Genomic DNA, 19,880 nt, shown 5'->3' with positions numbered 1-19,880 from the left:
TGGTCCAGCAGCTAGGTCACGTGATGGAGGGAAGAGGGAAAAAAAAAGTTCAGTACACAAAATCATTAAACCACAAAAAAGATTCTTCACACATACAGTAAAGTCAAAATTGCTAGAAAAAAATCCAGAAAAAAACGCAAATGCATGGAAAAAACGCAGACGAAAAGTGTAAGTAAGGGTACCTTTATATGTGTTTTTTTGCAATAAAAAAAAGCATCACAGTTGTGGTGCACAATTTTGACATAAAGTAAAGTAAGCCAACTATTAGGGTATATGCACACACTGAATACTCCGTGCGCCATCCGCCACACGTCCCTGCGCACTCCCACTGCCCTCTCCACCAGCTCCATAGACACCATTATATGCTTCGGCGGACTCCGCTGTCCGCCCAAAAAATTGTCTTGTGAGAGTATATAATGGAGCCTATGTGACAGGCAGAAATTCAGGTGGGAGCGCAGGGGAGTGGGCAGCGGATTCCGCGAAAAATTACTCCGTGTGCATATACCCTTAGATGGTCTAAACTTGGACTTGACAGATGCACCAGATTTTCAAACAGCCTCTCCAAGTCACTGAAACTAATCTGTGACAATGTTTGTTTTGTATCTGCTCCAATATATAGAGCAATGAAGGGGGTCATGATGTAGATAGTCAAGAAGCACCAAAGAATGGATGCTGCCCCATTTCCCAGGCTAAAATAGTGTATTTGTGTAAAGAGAATCAGTAGGTAGACACATTGGACTACTATTGGCCTAGACAGTGTCGGACTGGCCCACCAGAGGATCCTTCAGTGGGCCCCCAGCTTTAGAACCTGCACAAACACTGACTGACATGTTGTTTCTCACTGGCTCTTCATTGGTGGGCCCCCAGGATCATTTCCTCTGGTGGACCGCAGATGCCCCAGTCCAACACTGGGCCTAGAAATAAAGAAGGTGCAGATTCATATTGATTTGTGTTGCTTGTATTGATTATACGAGACCAATTGGCAATAATTGGCAAACTATGTGAAGTGCTGCGGAATCTGTGTGCGCTATACAAATAAAAGCATTATTATTATTCTGTTTTTGTAAAAAAAAAAAAAAAAAAAAGAAAACACTGAATCCATCTTAAAAAAAAAAAAAAAAAAAAAATTAGTCGGACACAGATAAAAACTAAAGGAAAACTACCCTGATTTGACTCTTTTGAAAGCGATTATTCCGTAAATCTCATTTTACATAAATATTGACACAAACTGTCGGAGAGACCAAGGCTGATGGTTTCCAGAGAACCGATTCAGGTTAAACTCTTCACCTGATGGGGCCGCTCCACTGTATGAAGCCTAGAGCTCAGGTTACACCACCATAGGCACCACTGTTACAGAATTTAAGCAGCATCAGACCAGATTATTTAGAAAAATAACTATTTCTTTTCTTTTTTAAAACAAGCTATCACTACATTTTGGAGTTTGGGCAGAAAGTCACATAATCATGGAAAGAACATATAAATTCCATACAGTTATCTTTGGTTGTATTCAAACCTAGGACCCCGATGCTGTACTGTGACATAACTAACCACTGAACAACCAAGTATAAAGGTTAGATTGCGAAAATCTCTTTTTATCTCTTCCAGTACTTATCAGCTACTGTATGTCCTGCAGGAAGTGGTGTATTCTTTCCAGTCTGACATGGTGCTCTCTGCTGCCACCTCTGTCTGTGTCAGGAACTGTCCAGGGCAGGAGAGGTTTCTATGGAGATTAGTAAACTAATAGTAAGCTAGTAAGGAGATGGCAGCAGAGAGCGCTGTGTCAGCCTGGATAGAATACACCTTTTCCTGAAGGACATACAGCAGCTCATAAGATTATCTGTTGGCAGATGTTCAGGAGACCACCATACATCTGGCAGACAGCCACAGCTGCCAGATTCAGCCAACTTTGGTATACGGTGTGTGAGCAATGTAATCCTCAGCTGCTACAGGACCGGAGGCTGGTAGAGACTTATTGCTGTCATCATTTTCAATGTTTTCTATGGAAACTGGAAGTTTAGTTTATGCAAAGCCATGCAAGGACACTGCAGTCAAATAATGTATGATATTTAGTGATGAGCGAATACTATTCAAGCTATTCAAATGCGTTTGAATATTTGAATGCCAACGCAGTAAAAATTCGATTTTTCCAGCCAATAAACATGCGGGGGGGGGGGGGGGGGGGCACTAGGAATAGGCAGGACTTTAAAAAAACACTAACTGTGATTGGCTGGCTAAACCATGTGACCTCCTGAATAAAAGAATAGTGATTTCAGAGTCGTGTCACTTGCTGGTTGGAGCTAGAGAGGGACAGACTGTATACCAGGGAGAGAGAGCTTTTAGGTGAAGTTAGGTAGGAAGGGACCCCCAAAAGCCCTTGTTAGGGCTCAAAGTATAAAAACCAGAGATTTAGAAGCTGTTGTGAGACAGGCAGTGTGTTCAGACATCTACTGATAGTGTATACGGCTGTATACTGTGAGTGTGGGATAATAGCTGTTATCTTGCTACTACTGATTTGCGCAGTCTGCGTCCTGTAAAGGCGTTGAAGAGCCCTTTAATTTTATTATCTTAAAAACAATTATATATCTGGTATACGGCTGTATACTGTGATTGCGGGATAATACCTGTTATCTTGGTACTACTGATTTGTAGTTATCGTCAATTTTCGTTATTACGCATTTTACACTGCACCTGATACGTACGCAAGTGCGTACTGCTAGACCAAAACGTACGCTTCTACTTTACGTTCATAATTTGTTAGCGAATCTTCGGCGGGCACTTGGGAAAATTGGGATGTTTTCTCATCACTAGTGTTAGATGCAGCCAGGCATGCTTCCACTGCTGTCCCATATGCATTCCAGAGATGTTGGCATCATTTCCTGAGCTGTCATTTTGCACTTGGTGACCTCCTAGTGGTTGAATATTGATTTCCAGGTCCCAAGTATTTTTGTCCCATAGAGTATAATGAGATTGGATATTCGTTCAAATATACGAATAATGGGAGCTATTCGAATCTAATTTTGAATTATCGAATATTTCACCATTCGCTCATCTCTAATGATATTATACACATTACAGCAGTACACAAGATGTGGTACTGGGGGCTCTGTAACATACATAGGAGGCAACATAACCCTGATCTCTGCTATGGGGCTCCCTCTATGTACAGCACAGCATACATGTACATGTACTGAGTAAAAAAATATGAATTTTTATGAAAACCAATTTAGGCTGGCTTCACACTACATTTTTGCAACCCATTTTATTCCTTACGTTTTTGCAAAAAACGGATTAAAAAAATGGGTGCATTTGTGCGCATCCATTTGATTCCATTTTTCCACTGACTTCCATTATAAAAGAACGGATTAAAACGCTTTTTTTTTTAACGTACATAAAAACATAGCTGAGCTTTATTTTGTGTAGGTTAAAAAAGGATGCGTTTTGAACCTTTTTTTTATAACAGAAGTCAATGGAAAAACGGATCAAACGGATGCACACAAATGCATCCATTTTTCCATCAATATTTTGCAAAAATGGATTGCAAAAAGGTAGTGTGAACCCAGCCTTACTTGCAAATTTTGCCTGAATAGTTCTAAGGATTTTTACAAACTCAAATACCATCTGGAACTAGCAGGATAGTGTTATGGAAACTGACGTTATTAAGAACGAACCACCTCCAGATATTAAGGAGCTGAAGTACCAGTTATGACTCTCTTAAGTGTTTCTTCTTGGCTATCTCAATTGCAGACAATTGAGCTCCAGTCTACTGAGTGTTCAGAGTACAAAATGTACAAGAGCCCGGTGTACAGTAAATATGCCAAATGCTAAGTAAAAAAGGAAAATCTACAGAACAAAATATAGCAAACAAGCCCTGATGAATGGTTCCAGGAGTGCGTTGATGTACGACAGGAGAAGGGGTTAAACCTACTTAAAGATTGAAACTTTTTTGAAGGTGACCATGCAAATATGACAAATGTTCCTGTGGTGAGCCCATGGTGTAGTGTTATATCGGAGGAGTGGCCGGTCACTTGGTAGGTGGTTAGGTGTGACTCCACGCCGGTGGTGGTTGGCCGAGATACAGCCGGACCTTGGAGTGCACACCGGTGTGAGGGCACGCCTGCTTTTAGTTTACAAAAGACTAGTTGTACCTTTTTCCCCTGTGGTCAGTGTCCTGCCGAGTTGCTACGGGGTTAGAGTGATCACGGATGGCCAGAGTGGTGTAGTGACCCTCCTGGACTATCGGAACCACCACCCACAGAAAGGGAAACTGTCTCAAGGCTACGGTGTGTGCTGTGTCGGTGGAAAGTGTAAAATCACAGAGTCTCTTTAACTTAAATAAGCTTGGGTTTTTACCAGAAACTGCTTGCTTGCAATAGGTTAAAAGATTATGATGACTCTCTTGATAAAGCACGTGGTGATACACTTGACAATAGTTACAGACAAATACTTGACAATACAGTAACTGAATCTTGTAGTAGGAATACTGTGTAGGATAAAGTCATGCCAACTGAGTAGTGTGCTGAGTGATACAAAGAAGCATACTAGCAGAGAGGAGGATGCCGCGAGAGTCTCAACCCAGGTAGTACTGTGCTCTGCCAGGATGTTGGAGGATGAGGTAGAATACTTAAAAGAAGAAGAAGAACACTTGTGCCTGTGTATTTACCTTGAATTAGTCTTCACACCACCTTATGCCCACTAGATTTGGCTGAACCTTGCTACAGGGTGACACAGGCCCCAGACCTTGTTACCTGGGATGAGCGGAATGCTGAGGGTTCCCTGCTGACACCCATGCTGCAAGATAGAGTTCATAGGCTTATTGCAACTTTGCTCTATCCGGATTAGTTCTTAGCTCTTTGGCTTAATTGTGGATACTGTCCTGCTCTGTTACTTCTCCTAGTCCACAGCTTGGGTTGAGGTTGTCTCTGGCTTGTCCTCTCCTAAGAGGAGTTTAACAGTGCATAGTGCTGTGTAGCCTTACTTGTAAGAAAGTTGTTAGAGGTGTACTGTCTTGCTTCCTTCCCATACGGGGTTCTAGCTAAGACTGGGCTGAGGTATGGGGACCTGCCAGAGGACCACTGTGGAGAGCTATCTAGCTTGCGTCCTTACTCAACAATGTCCAACACGAAGAAGACCTTTTTGCACCTCCTCCCCCCATGTGACTTACTTCCCTAGGGTAACTAATGTGCACTGTGAGTGGGTGAAGAGTGCAACAGAAGAAACAAGGAGAGAGGTGATAGGAGAGAAGAAAAACAGATTCCTACTGGTCTGTAGATTCAGGTGACACATATAGAAACAATAACCCTTTACATCCTTCAGCTATGCAGCTTTTAAATACACATATACAATACAGTGACATCTAGTGGAGAAGCTTTAGTACTACTTTCATCACCACAATAAGTACAGACTTATAACTGTAACACCCGTGGTAGGACACCACATTCCTGCATATGGGGAGGACGGGAGAATAATTATTTGACCAACAGTTATTGAAGGTGACTAGAGATGAGTGAATTTACAGTAATTACAAAGCGAATAGCTTCATTATCTCTGTCATCCATTCATCAGGCTGCTTTCAAACTGAATGCCGCTTCATGCTGCTCCTCTCCGGGGGCTGGGAGAAGTTTCCCAGGACTGAATCCAGCTTTTTCCAGCACCTGGGCATGAGCTGGACAGAGCCGCTACCTTTATTCCTAGTTCACTACTCTCATTCTTTGTTCACTCCATTGCTGCCCCCTCTCATCTATTTTTTTTAAACTTGAAACGTTTTTGCAAATAATGCATACAAAACAGACACAATAAGTACAGAAGATTTCTAATGCTATTCCTAGTCATGCATAGGTCTCCCTCTCATCTCTAGTCCCCAGTCCCTTACCTCCAATGACTAGGTACTGTAGAGTCAGGTCCGTAAAACCTAAACCTAAAAGACCAACTTACTACTCCTCTTCCACCCTGAGGGTGGGTTCGCACTACAGAACTCGAGCTGAGAATTTTTGCCGGATTCCGTAGCTTGTACCCATTCACAGCCGCGCACCTCTCCGCCCGTGCCATAAACACCATTTTATGCACGGGTGGATTCCGCATTCCGCCGAAAGAACCCGTGTGGGACACCAAAGGCCCTGTTTATGGGGCACTCTATGAATGGCACTGTTTATGGTAGTACTCTGTAGTTGGCACTGTTTATGGGAGTACTCTGTAAATGGCACTGTTTATGGGAGTACTCTGTAGTTGGCACTGTTTATGGGAGTACTCTGTAAATGGCACTGTTTATGGGTGTACTCTGTAGTTGGCACTGTTTATGGGAGTACTCTGTAAATGGCACTGTTCATGGGACCACACTGTGGATGGCACTGTTTATAGAAGTACTCTGTGGATGGCACAGTTTATGGGGGCACTCTGGCTTAGTAAACATAAGCAATCTGTCTGTCATGTGTAACCAGTAAGTGAGGGCAATGCTTATGTGCAAAAACTATTTAAAAAGGTAACATCAGAACAATGAATGCCCTAATAATCTCCCAGGAACGCTGTAATCACCCTTTTTGTACCCTAGTTCCTGGAATTGTCTGTATGCTGATCCTTGTTCTCCTAAAGCTGCACCATGAGAAGTTGCTCCAGACTGGTCTTTAGCATAGCTGATATCTTCCCACAGGCCTAGACTCTGACACATGTACATTGCAATGGACTTATATCTTGCACTACTGTAGTATCTTGCATGTCAGTGCACCAGGTGTCAGCTGTGGTGGGGGAGGGGTAGGTCATGATTTTTCTACAATCTGCTTGAATTTTTTTTTTTTTTTTTAGCTTTAGCTAACATGGAGGGTGGGAGTCTGCCTTATATATCTGTGTCCTGTAAAGAAACTTTCTTAGTCAACACCTGGTGAGACTAGTTTATAACCTTTCTGCCATACATTATATGGAGAGAAGTATTGGGACACCTACAGGAACATTCCTACCATCCCATTCAATATCCATAGACATTACTATGGCATTGGCCCCCGTTACAGGTATAGCAGCTTCCACTTTTCTGGGAAGAATTCTTGGGAATTTTTGCTTATTCACATTTGTTACGTCTCATTTCAGGCAGGCTGGTAGGGCATGGATTTAAAGGGGTATCCAGGATTAGAAAAACATACAGTAACTGCTTTTTACCAAAATCAGCACCACACCTGTCTTCAGTTTGTGTATGGTATTGCAACTTCAGTGGGGCCAAGCTGCAATACCACATATCGACTGAGGACAAAAGTGGAGCTGTTTCTGGAAGAAAGCCGCCATGTTTTTCTTCTCCTGGACAATCCCTTTAAATGTTGACTATTTCTGACTATGTATTATTCCTCTATAGATTGTATAGACTTCCTGAAATCAAATAGAAGGGTCTCCTGAGAGATGAAGAATCCTGGAAAGACTCTACAATGTTTGCTGACTGTATTTATCCTCTTCTCTGGAGAGCGTAACACAAACTGAGGTCAGCCGTGATATAATCAGGTCTCCCAAAGCTGCGTCCAGACATCTCCAGCTGGAAGCTGCCAAGAGCCGTCACCCACAATGGAAAAACGGTGTCAGGGCCCTATTCCACAGGACGATTATCGTTTGGAACGATTTCAGATTGTTTATCGATAACGAATATCTGACCGATAATCGTTCTGTGGAATAGGGCCCTTACTCTGTCTACAGTATATCAATCCACAGACACAACCAGGGCCACCTCAGATGCTGCTTTTTTATGACCTGTATTACAGGTATTAAGGTATGACAGGGTATAACCTACACGGTAATAAGGCAAGCTGGGGGCATACACTATAATGGAAATTATCACAAAAACGCATTTGTAGAAAATGCTAGCAGACTAGAAGACTTTATTGCTGAGGCGCCATGTGGCTAGAGAGGCGTGATGATGATGATAGGTCGGGGCATTATTTAGTTACACTTGCTGGCCCTTTAAGAGACAGGGAGAGAAGAGGTGTGCACCCTATAATAGACAATAAATAATCATCGTTTCTGATTTACATGCTGGAAAAAACTATCCGGAGAAGAGTTGAGACATAGGCGCCACCTGGTGTTCAAAATGTATATCAATGTATATCAATGTGCATGACCAGGCAGTAGCATCATGAGTGTCCGTAAGTGTAATGTAAAATGTTGGCTCTCAGGCTGCCCCTCTTAGGGCCTTATTACACAGGACGATGCAAAAAATCGTTAAATCGTTGGAATTTAAACGATAATCGTTCTGTGTAATTGCAGGAAACGATCGAAAAATCGTTTGTATGTCGTTGATCGTTGATTTAGATCTGAACCTAAAATTATTGTTAATCGTTCGCTGTAATTCCACATTCGTTCGCTCAAGTTCCACATTTGTTCACTAATCGTTCAGTGTAGTTGCACATTGTTCATAGTTTTGCTGGTATCAGAAGGAATAAACGATCGTAGTAACTATTGAAATAACGATCGTAGTAACGATCGTAACTAACGATTATTGTTCTGTGTAATATGGTGAACGATTTCAGGTTGATGATAAACAATCTCGTTTGCGATCGTTTATCGTTATGGTGCGTTTACACAGGCAGATTTATCTGACAGATTTTGGAAGCCAAAACCAGGAATGGATTTGAAAAAAGGAGAAATCTCAGTCTTTCCTTTATGACCCATTCCCTGTTTATGGTCTGTGCCTGGCTTTGGCTTAAAAAATCTGTCAGATAAATCTGCCTGTGTAAACGCACCATTAGTCGTTAATTGTTACAAATTATGCTGCGTTTACACGTAACGATTATCGTGCGAATTTGCACGATAACGGTCGAATTGGAACGATAATCGTACGTGTAAACGCAGCGAACGATCGAACGACGCACGTTAAATCTTACATCATGATCTTTCAGCAGGTCAGCAAATCGTCGTTCATCGTACGCAAAAAATTCGCAAATCGTTCCGTGTGAACAGTCGTTCGCCGATTTAACCAATGTGTGAGATAGGCTTAAACGATCGCAAAACGATCGCAGTGCGAATTTTCGTACGATATATCGTACCGTCTAAACGCTGATCGTTATAAAAAAAAATCGTAAATCCGACATTGCTAATCGTACGATCGGGCCAATAATCGTTACGTGTAAACGCAGCATTACTCCGTGTAATAGGACCCTTAGGGTCCATTTACACAGAAAGATTATCTGACAGATTATCTGCCAAAGATTTGAAGCCAGAAACAGACTATAAACAGAAATCAGGTCATAAAGGAAAGCCTGAGATTTCTCCTCTTTTCCAATCCATTTCTGGCTTTGGCTTAAAATCTTTGGCAGATAATCTGTCTGTGTAAATGGACCCTTTTGGTCCCTTTACACGGAGTGATAATTTGCGCAATCGAACGATTAGCGATTTCGAAGTAACAATGTATTTTATAATGATCAGTGTTTAGATGAAACGATATATCATTTGAAAAATTCGTTATTACGATTGTTTTAAGATCTCTTAAGCCTAACTCACACATAGGGTGAATTGTTCAAAGACTCTCAACAAAGCGATCTGCGAATTTTCAGCGACCGACCAACGACGTTTTTAGAACACGGTGAAAGATCGCGATGAACGATTTATCACTTGTCGCTTGATTGCACGCAGTGTTTACACGAGCGATTATCGCTCAAATGCGATCGTTATTGTGAAAATTTGAACGATAATCGCTCCGTGTAAAGGGACCATAAGATATGACAGCAGCAGATCACTAGGGTTCTAGCAGCTGGACCTCACAATTAGAGCACTCAGTGGCTGGCGTCTGTGTGCTCACTGCTCAGAACATCATCAGAAGAGCTGGGTAAGGGCATCATAAGGGCACATAACCAGCGTCACCAGGGCAGAACGAGCGCTGGCAGTGGACTTGGCAAGGAGAGGACGCTTTATTTTATTATATTACACCCCAAGCAGGTATATTAAAATGTGAAAATCAAGGGGGCATTAAAAATCAGTTCTCTCCTGAGCTAAAACAACTAGAACCCTGCCCAGTACTGACAGGACAAGAACCCAGAAACAGCTGTCTACAAGTGAATTTCTATACTTAAAGAGATTGTCCAGAGAAAATTAAAGGTGGAACTATCAGCAGGTTAGTCGAATGTAACCTGCTGATATGTCCCTATTGCACAGGAGACAATGAGAAGGAAGGCATGTCTCTTACCTTCCTCTTCGGCACCATTCTCGTGCAGTTTGTAGTTTGCTCTACGGTCTGGCAAGAGCGTTAGGAGCACTGGCCGCCGCCATAGCGCCGATCTGGCCAACCCGCTCCATTGATTATAATGGGGTGGGCGATGCTCCTAACAGTCTTACCGGACCATGAAGAAAAATACTAAGTGCACCAGAACAGCGCAGAGGAGGAAGGTAAGGTGTCTCCTGTGACATAACAGCAGGTTAGCTTCATCTAACCTACTGAGAGTCCCCCTTTAACTAGTCCCCTAGCCACAGGGCACAAGTAAAAGATTGGAGGGGTCAAACCCCCGCCATTCTCCATATTGGGCCCCTGGCTTACTTGCCGTGCCTGCGGTTGTGTTCATAGTAAAAAAAGATTTGGAGATTGTCAGGGAATATGGAGGTAGGACCCCCTGCATCTCTTACCTGTCCCCTATCTTGTGCATGAGGGAGAGGTTAATTTTTCCTGGACAACCTCTTTAGCCCTATTGCAAATATGATTAAAATCATACATATAATACTACTGCCACCTACAGGTGTATATAGCTCACTACAGGCAACTACTACAATTACAGTATATTCGCAGTGTACCAATAAAAGTATATGCTCATAGTCCTACTCCAGCCCAGAAGTCCTAAGTAACGTGAACAAAATATCTAGCACGTTGTACAGTAAAATCTGCCTTTTATCTCAAAACGATTAAAATATGCCAAAGGTTAGGAACAAAAACATGGCTCAACCCATTGTGACCATTGTCCGCAGCATAATAATATACAGGAGGAGAGGGTGTTACTATTCTATTTACACCGGCTTTTAGCATTCTTTTATTTTTATTTGTGGAAAACCACATCAAACAGCACGTCCAAGTGTTTTTTCAACTGCCCCATGCATCTTCCACTACATGAGTGCATATCCTAAGGTCGTGTTCCCATATGAAGAGGAAAGCATGCAGCCAAAATTACCCCTCCCCCCCATATCCATATCCGGCAATTTCACATGGCTTTTGGTGACCATATAGGGGTGCGGTTGAGACCACAGATGTGGGAACACGGCCTAATATTGTGGCTAGTTCATTACTACTTGTCTAATGCTGGGTTTACACGGAGCGATAATTTGCCTGATCTATGAACGATTTAGAAGTAACGATTTTTTTTTATAACGATCAGCGTTTAGACGGAACGATATATTGTATGGAAAAATTGTTCTGCGATCGCTTAAAGGGGTAGTGTGGCGCTAAGAAATTATTCACAGAATAACACACATTACAAAGTTATACAACTTTGTAATGTATGTTATGTCTGTAAATCGCCCCCTTCCCCGTGTCCCACCACCCCCACCCGTGTACCCGGAAGTGTGTGGTGCATTATACATTACCTGATCCGTGTCACGCATGTCCGCCATCTTGTGCCAAACGTCATCTTCCGATCCCTGATGCCGACCCCCCTCTGCCGCGTCATAACTGTGCTCAGCCGCGATTAGCTGAGCACAGTTATGCTCAGCCAATCGCGGCTGAGCATCTGATGACGCTGCAGAAGACCAACACTTCCGGGTACACGTGCGGGGGTGGTGGGACATGGGAAGGGGGCGATTCACATACATAACATACATTACAAAGTTGTATAACTTTGTAATGTGTGTTATTCTGTAAATAATTTCTTAGCGCCGCACTACCCCTTAAAGCCTATCTCGCACATAGGTTAAATCGGTGAACGACTGTTTACACAGAACGATCAGCGAATATTTTGCAAACAACGAATGACGATTTAAGAACATCGTTATCGTGCAAATTCGAACGATAATCGTTCCGTGTAAACGCAGCATTACTTTCTGCAATTTTCCCTTCTTTGAGCAGCATTACTCCAGTTGTGAAAAAAAAATGTTTTCAGATCAACTGGTGTCAGAAAGTTATATAGATTTGTAAATTACTTTTATTTAAAAATCTCAAGTCTTCAGCTGCTGTATGTCCTGCAGGAAGAGGTGTATTCTTTCCAGGCTGATACAGTGCTCTCTGCTGCCACCTTTGTCCATAACTGTACAAAGCAGGAGAAGATTTCTATGGACAGTTCCTGACATAAACAGAGGTGGCAGCAGAGAGCATTGTGTCAGACTGCAAAGAATACACCACTTCCTGCAGGGAATACAGCAGCTGATAAGTACTGGAAGACTTGTCATTTTTAAATAGAAGTAATTTACAAATCTTTATAACTCTCTGGCACCAGTTAATTTGAAAACCATGTTTTTCTCCGGTGTCCCCCTTTAACTGTGATCTGATTTTAGATACCTGTAAGAGAACAAAGGTATTTTCATTCACTGCCAGCAAGTGTCGCAAATGATAAGGTAATTTCAGTTATATTTATCTGCTGTCTAACTGAGTTTTGCTTGTATCTTTGCTCTACTGACTAATCTCTATTTTTGTCTTCTCCCTAAAAAGCAAAAGCCAGAAAACATTACACAAATAACTTACTATTTCCCTTTCCCGGAATAATTATATATTACTGAGAACATTAACTATATCTACAAAAATCATTACCAACTTTCAACAGCCGCAAATGAAATGCTCAGCCTACTCTCTACATGTTAGATTGTCCACATGCATGGAAAAGAAAAAAAAAGAAAGTGATGCATCAGATGGTACATTTGCTTTAACTTAGAAAATTCTCAGCAGAAAAAAACACCTGGTCCATCTAGACCAGGGATGGGGAACCCACGGCCCTCCAGCTGTTGCAAAACTACAATTCCCATCATGCCTGGACTGTCAAAGCTTTAGCTTTGGCTGTCCAGGCATGATGGGAATTGTAGTTTTGCAACAGCTGGAGGGCCAAAGGTTCCCCATCCCTGATCTAGACTTTTCTTTTTTATTTTAGGTTGTCATGGAAAACACGGCACTTCCTGTGATTTTTTTTTCTTTTTTTTTTAAGCTTCTAAAAACAGGAAGTCTAGCATTTCCCAGATCATCTGCGCTCACAGAGAAGGCAGTCATGTGATTGATGGACACATTGTACTCTGTACTGGTACAGAAACAGCAAAGAAGGTGTTGTAGTGTTCCAGAGTGGGTGTGCCACTACTGTCCTAGCACACCTGTCGTCAGGCACTATGGGGGAGATTTATCAAACATGGTGTAAAGTGAAACTGGCTCAGTTGCCCCTAGCAACCAATCAGAATCCACTTTTCATTCCTCACAGACTCTTTGGAAAATGAAAGGTAGAATCTGATTGGTTGCTAGGGGCAACTGGGCCAGTTTCACTTTACACCAGGTTTGATAAATCTTTATGTGTCTATATACTCTGGGCTAAAGGTTTGCGCTTTACTATTTCACCCTTCATCATTCTTATCTCACACACATCCACCTATCGCACATGGTGGGCAGTTTAGGGTGTTCCAGAAAGTTCCCCACCAATGGGAGATTAGTCCTATTCTCTCCTATAAAGCTCCCTGACGGTCCTAGGTGGGTGTGTTCAGATCTAGTGCTAATCAGAGAGTGTGAGAAAAGCCTGTTCCTGCTGGAGCTTACTCCAGGGCCTGGCCTGGAGGCCAGGTCCCCTGACAGGGACTCTATGTTGCAGCTGATTCTTCCAAATTATCTCTACTGTTCTATTATGCAGTGCTAAAGCCTAAGGTGCTGTTGTGGTGTTTTTCTCTTGTGCACCTGTCCTAAAGCTTTCCCTCAGGTTAACCAGTGAGACATGTTCACTGTTTTGTACCATGTGTTTTGTGCTGACCTATAGCAGGTGCTCTTTTCTGCCATCCTATCCTCTTCTGCCTCTCTCTTGCACACACTCATCCCCACCATTCACAGGCAGGTACACAAAGTCCCCTGTAGGAGGAGTTACTGGTGGAGTTCAGTCTTTCTTTAGCTTTCAGTGAGAGAGACCAGTCCACCACACTGTAACTAACACTAAAGGGATAAACCTTTGCCTTTGTCTGGGGTGACTATCCTTCCTTTTAAGTCAGGACTAGGGATGGTCCGAACCGAGTTCGGTTCAGGTTCGTACGAACCCGAACTCTCGGTAATGATTCCCGCTGTCTGCCCACTCCGTGGACAGGGTGGATACAGCGGGAGGACCGCCTGGAAAACTGGGATACAGCCTTAGCCATAGGCCACTGTATCCCGCTGTATCCACCAGCTCCACGGAGCGGGCAGACAGCGGGAATCTGATGCCGAGCGTTCGGGTTCATACGAACCCGAACCTCGGCAGTTTCGGACCATCCCTAGTCAGGAAGTTTCAGTCCGTCTGCAGTGGAGCAAAGTGCAGCTACAGCCGAAGTAATGCATTGGTATTCACTAAGTCATCTTAGGTAATCATAAGTGGCTAGCTACACCTGGCCCATGCTCCAAGAACTGGCACTCTGTGACCTCTCCGACAAGAGACGATTCGCCAAACTGTGAGTATGGGTATCTCTTCTAGCTCTACCACTTAGCTCAAGTGATCTGTGTTAATATTATTGTTTTCGTACCCAAGTTTCTATGCATATTTTTGTATTGCACTGAATCCTGCATTAGACTGTTAACTTAAGTGCTGGACGGGTCTTTCCTCGGCTCTTGCACCTACACCTGTTCTACGTCAAAGTCGTGGGTCAGTGTATCCGGGGTGGGCAATACCATTCCTGCCCACGATGACAAATGCCTAGTCGGTACACCAAACACCGGGCCCCCTGCTCACACCTAGTTACCCCAGGTCACTGCAGTGTGGTTACACACACCTCTGCCTCTATCCTGCGGAGAAGTACTCATCCTCTTTTAGTCATTGCTATATAAGCATAACAAGCTCAATAGTTTCAGCAGTTTGTTTTGGAAGCTAGCCATAGCTGACAACTCATTGACCTTTTAATGTCCATCTGGATGTTCATTTGCATTTACTTTATATAAACCGTCATGCACAACACACATTAACTAAGATATTCATTTACAGTGTTCCATGTACAATCCCATCAATGATAGACTAGACTAGACTAGACAAACAGGATAAAATAAAATCAAGAGGGTCACACTACTGCACTATTTCTGCTCCTGCATTGAGAACGCCAGAATTGTCTACACTTATAACAGTAGCTGTAAGTAATCCTAAAAGCTGACTTTAAGGTACGACATCTGGAGTTTTGTTATACCTTTATGTATAACTTGTGTATAATATGTATAATGTAATTGCGCACAAAAAGGTATCATAATACGGTCCTACGTTTCAGTGAATATAAAGCAATGTGTGAGCAGGTGGGTCAGTATTTTGCAAAAGAAGGTGGTAACTAATGAGTATGTTCAATATTTGGAAGGTTGTTACTGTTTACTCATTTTGAGGAATACGGATGTATTTTTCAATATAATAAAGTCAATGGGAAATCGTCCGTCAGGGCACACACCATATAGCACAACGGCCGTATTTTAACCTCAAAATGGGTAAACATAGTCTGATACTGGAGATCCGCTGACTAAGGAGAAACTTTGCTGTGGGAGAACCTAGGACAAGTGTGCATATTGTGCAGAAGTGAGAGGCAATGATATCTATATAGGAAATGTGTCAGACTGAAAAGAATACACAACTTCCTGGAGGACATACAGCAGCTGATAAATATGGGAAGACAAGATTTTTAAATAGAAAATTAGTCAAATTACAAATCTATATAACTTTCTGAAACCAGTTGATTTCAAAGAAAAATATTTTCGCTGGATAATCCCTTTAATGTAGCACGTTATTCAATTATACCTATTTTACAGCCGTATTTTGCTTTGATTTTATTAAGTGTGAACCTAGACCCCATATAAAGAGTGCCACTCATGCGGTTATCTCCTGCTTGTCCTCCATCTTGTGGCTGCAATGTCTGAGAATAACAGTACAAGGGTCAAAGGACCCCTAATAGATGGGGAACTCTAGAATTGGACCCTACCTATCAATATATATGGCATATCCTACAGATATACCATCAATACCATTTGTTACAATAACCTATTTGTCCTCATCCCACTAAACCAGTCCATCAATCAATAGAGAGATAAGTGTGAATATTAGTGAGTACTGTGTATAAACCCCTATGTCCCACTCGCACTAACAGTTCCACTATTCTCTTTTCTTAGATGACAGGGGTTATAGTCCCGGTTGCAATTCTTGTAGCCATACAGTGTGCTTTAGGGAATTGTGAAGTGACTACCAAACATAATGAATGTAATGCGGGGGTCCCAGGTATCCCAGGAACACCAGGCCAGAATGGTCAGCATGGACCACCAGGAAGAGACGGTAAAGATGGAGAACCAGGACCAAAAGGTGACCCAGGTATGATTCTCCGAGAGGGCAGTGAAAGCCGAAACAGATATTTCCAATATCTGTATTATTGAAGAGCAGGACCTATAGCTGTATTCATCTACGCTGAACAACCTGTAATGAGGATACAGAATGTTAAAAATTCCTGAATATAACATACCGCTTTGTCATTGCTTTTTTTCTAGGAACCCCTGGAGAAAAAGGTCCACAAGGTCCTCCTGGTAAAATCGGTCCTCCAGGGATTCCTGGGGCTCAGGGAGTTTCCGGTCGGCCAGGCTCGCCAGGCTTACCAGGACCACCAACATCAACGAAAACCTATGCATTCCATGTTGGGCTGACTTCTTCTTTTCCATCCATCGAGGGCCCCATTAAATTTCCCAAAATTTTTTACAATGAGCAAAGTATATACAACACAGAAAGCGGAAAGTTCCTAGCTCCAGTAGACGGTCTTTATTTCTTTACTTACCACACTACCGTCTATAGTAAAAATGCCCATCTTACCCTAAGACGCAATGGGGAAATCATCCAATACATGAATCATGTGATTGGATCTGCCACTAACCAGGCCTCTGGGGCCTCCATTCTAGCTCTGAAACAGAAAGATGAGGTTTGGCTGCAGGTTGTAGGAAGCAACAATGGTCTCTATGCTGATAGTGATGATGACTGTACATTCTCAGGATTTCTGATTTCATGAATCTGGAAGCTATGAAATCTGTACAACATCAGTATAGTAACTCAGCGAAAGAAAAATAGAAAGCACAACGGAAATCAAAGCTACAGTATATATTAGACTTTGTACTGTATACAATGATTATACAATAAAACAATTTCTAACAGGGAACTGTAGTATTTCCATCTGTTTGACATTTTGCCTGATCACAGGGAATATGCTTTTCGAGGTTTGGGGGGATCACAGTAGCTTTTTAGGATCGGACAACTCCTTTAACAGTTTGTGATGTAAACCTGACTCCGAAGGGAACACAAAGGTTGCATGTAGATTATAGCAGCTAAATAATAATAGAAGCATAATAATAATTAAAAGGGAGCCAATCACCTAAAAAAATTATTTTTTCTGTATATCTGGAAAGCAGCCATGCTATACAGATACGTTTGAAAAGCTTGTTATGGGATGTATTACAGTGGATTAATAGAGTTATAACTTTTATAGGTGATTGGTTCCCTTTAAAGGGGTAATCTCCAGAAAACAACCACTAAAGCTATGTAGCTGACTACCACAGGTCAGGATCCTAGAACTCCCAAGGGTAAGTTGTCAGTGCTGTAGAAAGCTCTAGCCATACTTGTAGTATTAGTAGGAAGGTATTCCAGAGAGTAATCTGACCAACCCAAACCTGACATCTCACTATCAGTTGGTGGTACTAGCATCACTCCTGGGCATCTCAATGTCTGGGGGTTATGTTAGACTCTTATCTTTTACTCCCTATATCCAAGCCCTTGCACGCTCCTGTCACCTACATCTCAAAAACATCTCCAGAATCCGCCCATTTCTCACCACTGACACAGCTCAGACTCTGACTATCGCCCTGATCCATTCCCGTCTTGACTACTGTAACTTTCTGCTAATCGGTCTTCCTTTCTCTGAGCTCTCCCCTTTCCAGTTTATCCTGAATGCGGCAACCATGCTCATCTTCCTCTCCAGCCCCTACACTTACGTCTCCCCCCTGTGCCAGTCACTGCACTGGTTGCCCATTAAATCCAGAATTCAGTTCAAACTCCTCACCCTCACCCATAAAGCTCTCCCTAACTCTGCCCCTCCATACATCTCCTCCCTCATCTCCTCCTACCATCCTTCCTGTGCTCTGCTAATGACCTTACACTAACCTCTTCCATAATCAGAACCTCACACTACCGACTCCAAAGACTTCTCTCGTGCTGCACCAGTTCTCTGGAACGCTTTACCCAAAGACTTCAGACTCATACCCAACACTCACAGTTTCATATGTGCCCTAAATACTCATTTTTTCAGGCTTGCTTATGACATTCCCTAAACTTGTCCCCTCTTCTGTTGTCCCCTCACTCTCTACTCTATATCTCTGACGTTTCCACGCACTTCATATGTTCTACTGGTAATGTTGACTGATTCTGTTCTTTCCGACTATGTACAATGGCTGGACCATGGGCAAATAAAGCACTTGTCCCTTGTGTCACCCTCAGTTGTAGTCTGTACACTCCAACGTGCAGGTCTCGTATTCACTTTGTATCTTTATTTATTGTAATTATTTGTGTAATATGTATATGTAACCTCTGTACTGTGTGTGGGAGTGTATAAAAAAAAGCACTGCATAATCTGTTGGCACTATACAAAAAAAATTATTATTATTTATTATTCTGTATAAGGCCACAACCATACAACGTCTTTTTTTGGGGTACTTGACGGGCGTTTTTTTTATTAAGACGTCCATTATTTTAAACCAATGGCCGTTATTTTAAAACAACAGCTATTATTTGTGGATTTGTATTTGGTTTGAAGGAGCCGCCATTAGTTGGGCACGAAATGATGGCTGTTAAACGGCCAAAAAAGGATGTTGTGTGGTCGTGGACGATTTCTGTTTAGGCAGGATTAAAGGAAAATCACCTACTAATCCCTTTCTTAGTTCCTCACCGCCAGCGTTCATCAGAACAGTCCCTTCAATGTGACTGAGCTGCAATATCAGACACAACTCACAGACAGGTTTGGTAATTACAGATAACGTCTTTAGATGCGAAACCATGTGACACCTCTGGTGTCTTTAAGCTTTATTAGGTCAAATAGACAAGCCTTGTCTTCAGGCAGCATTCCCGCATGCAGCTGAACATCACACTGCTATTGGTGACTGCATATGGGGTGTATTTTCAGAAGCATGCCGAGATCGCAAATGTGGGAATACAGCCTTAAGATAAGTAATAGGCTTACTTGCTGAACGTTTGGGTTTGTCCAAACCCGATCACATGGCATTTGACTCCAGCTGCCTGAAGAAGTTAGATGCAGCCCTAGGGCTACCAGGAGAACAAGGATACAACCTATGCAGTATAGTGTAGTGTGGCACTGAACAGCTGATCAGTGCAGGTCCTAAGTGTCAGCAGACCCGCCAATCACTGACTGATTAGTACATTTTGTCCTTTAATAAAGTTATGTTACTATGAAAGAAATGAAAAAAACAAACATATAATTTAATTCTCTTGAATATCCCTTTAAAAGGTAAAAAGCAAAAGCAAAAAAGCAAAAATAAAACAATGGGAAGGGTTTAAAAAGGGTCACAGGGTCAGCATTCTGTCAAAATGTTTATGCATAGTGTGGCATACAGCGGTGGGCGGAATTCCTTTTAAGTGTACGTTCACATGTACCGGATCTGCAGCGGATTTCTCGCTGCGAATTCACAGCGCTACCCGCTGCGGATCCCTGCCCAGTAAACCCTATGGGCAGACAAACTCGCAGCAGCATGCACATCCCGCTGCGAGTTTGTCCGTAGCCCGCCC

The 19,880-nt window shown here is 42.5% G+C and overlaps 1 pseudogene; it reads left to right on the top strand.

Moving 5' to 3' along the window:
* Positions 1 to 10,302: 10,302 nt before the first annotated feature.
* Positions 10,303 to 17,207, top strand: LOC138794140 (adiponectin pseudogene; annotated as a pseudogene).
* Positions 17,208 to 19,880: the final 2,673 nt, after the last annotated feature.

Source organism: Dendropsophus ebraccatus, chromosome 5, assembly GCF_027789765.1.
Source record: "Dendropsophus ebraccatus isolate aDenEbr1 chromosome 5, aDenEbr1.pat, whole genome shotgun sequence".
NCBI lineage: Eukaryota > Metazoa > Chordata > Amphibia > Anura > Hylidae > Dendropsophus > Dendropsophus ebraccatus.
The sequence above is the reverse complement of the archived record's forward strand: the minus strand, read 5'-3'. Positions and strand labels throughout refer to the sequence as shown.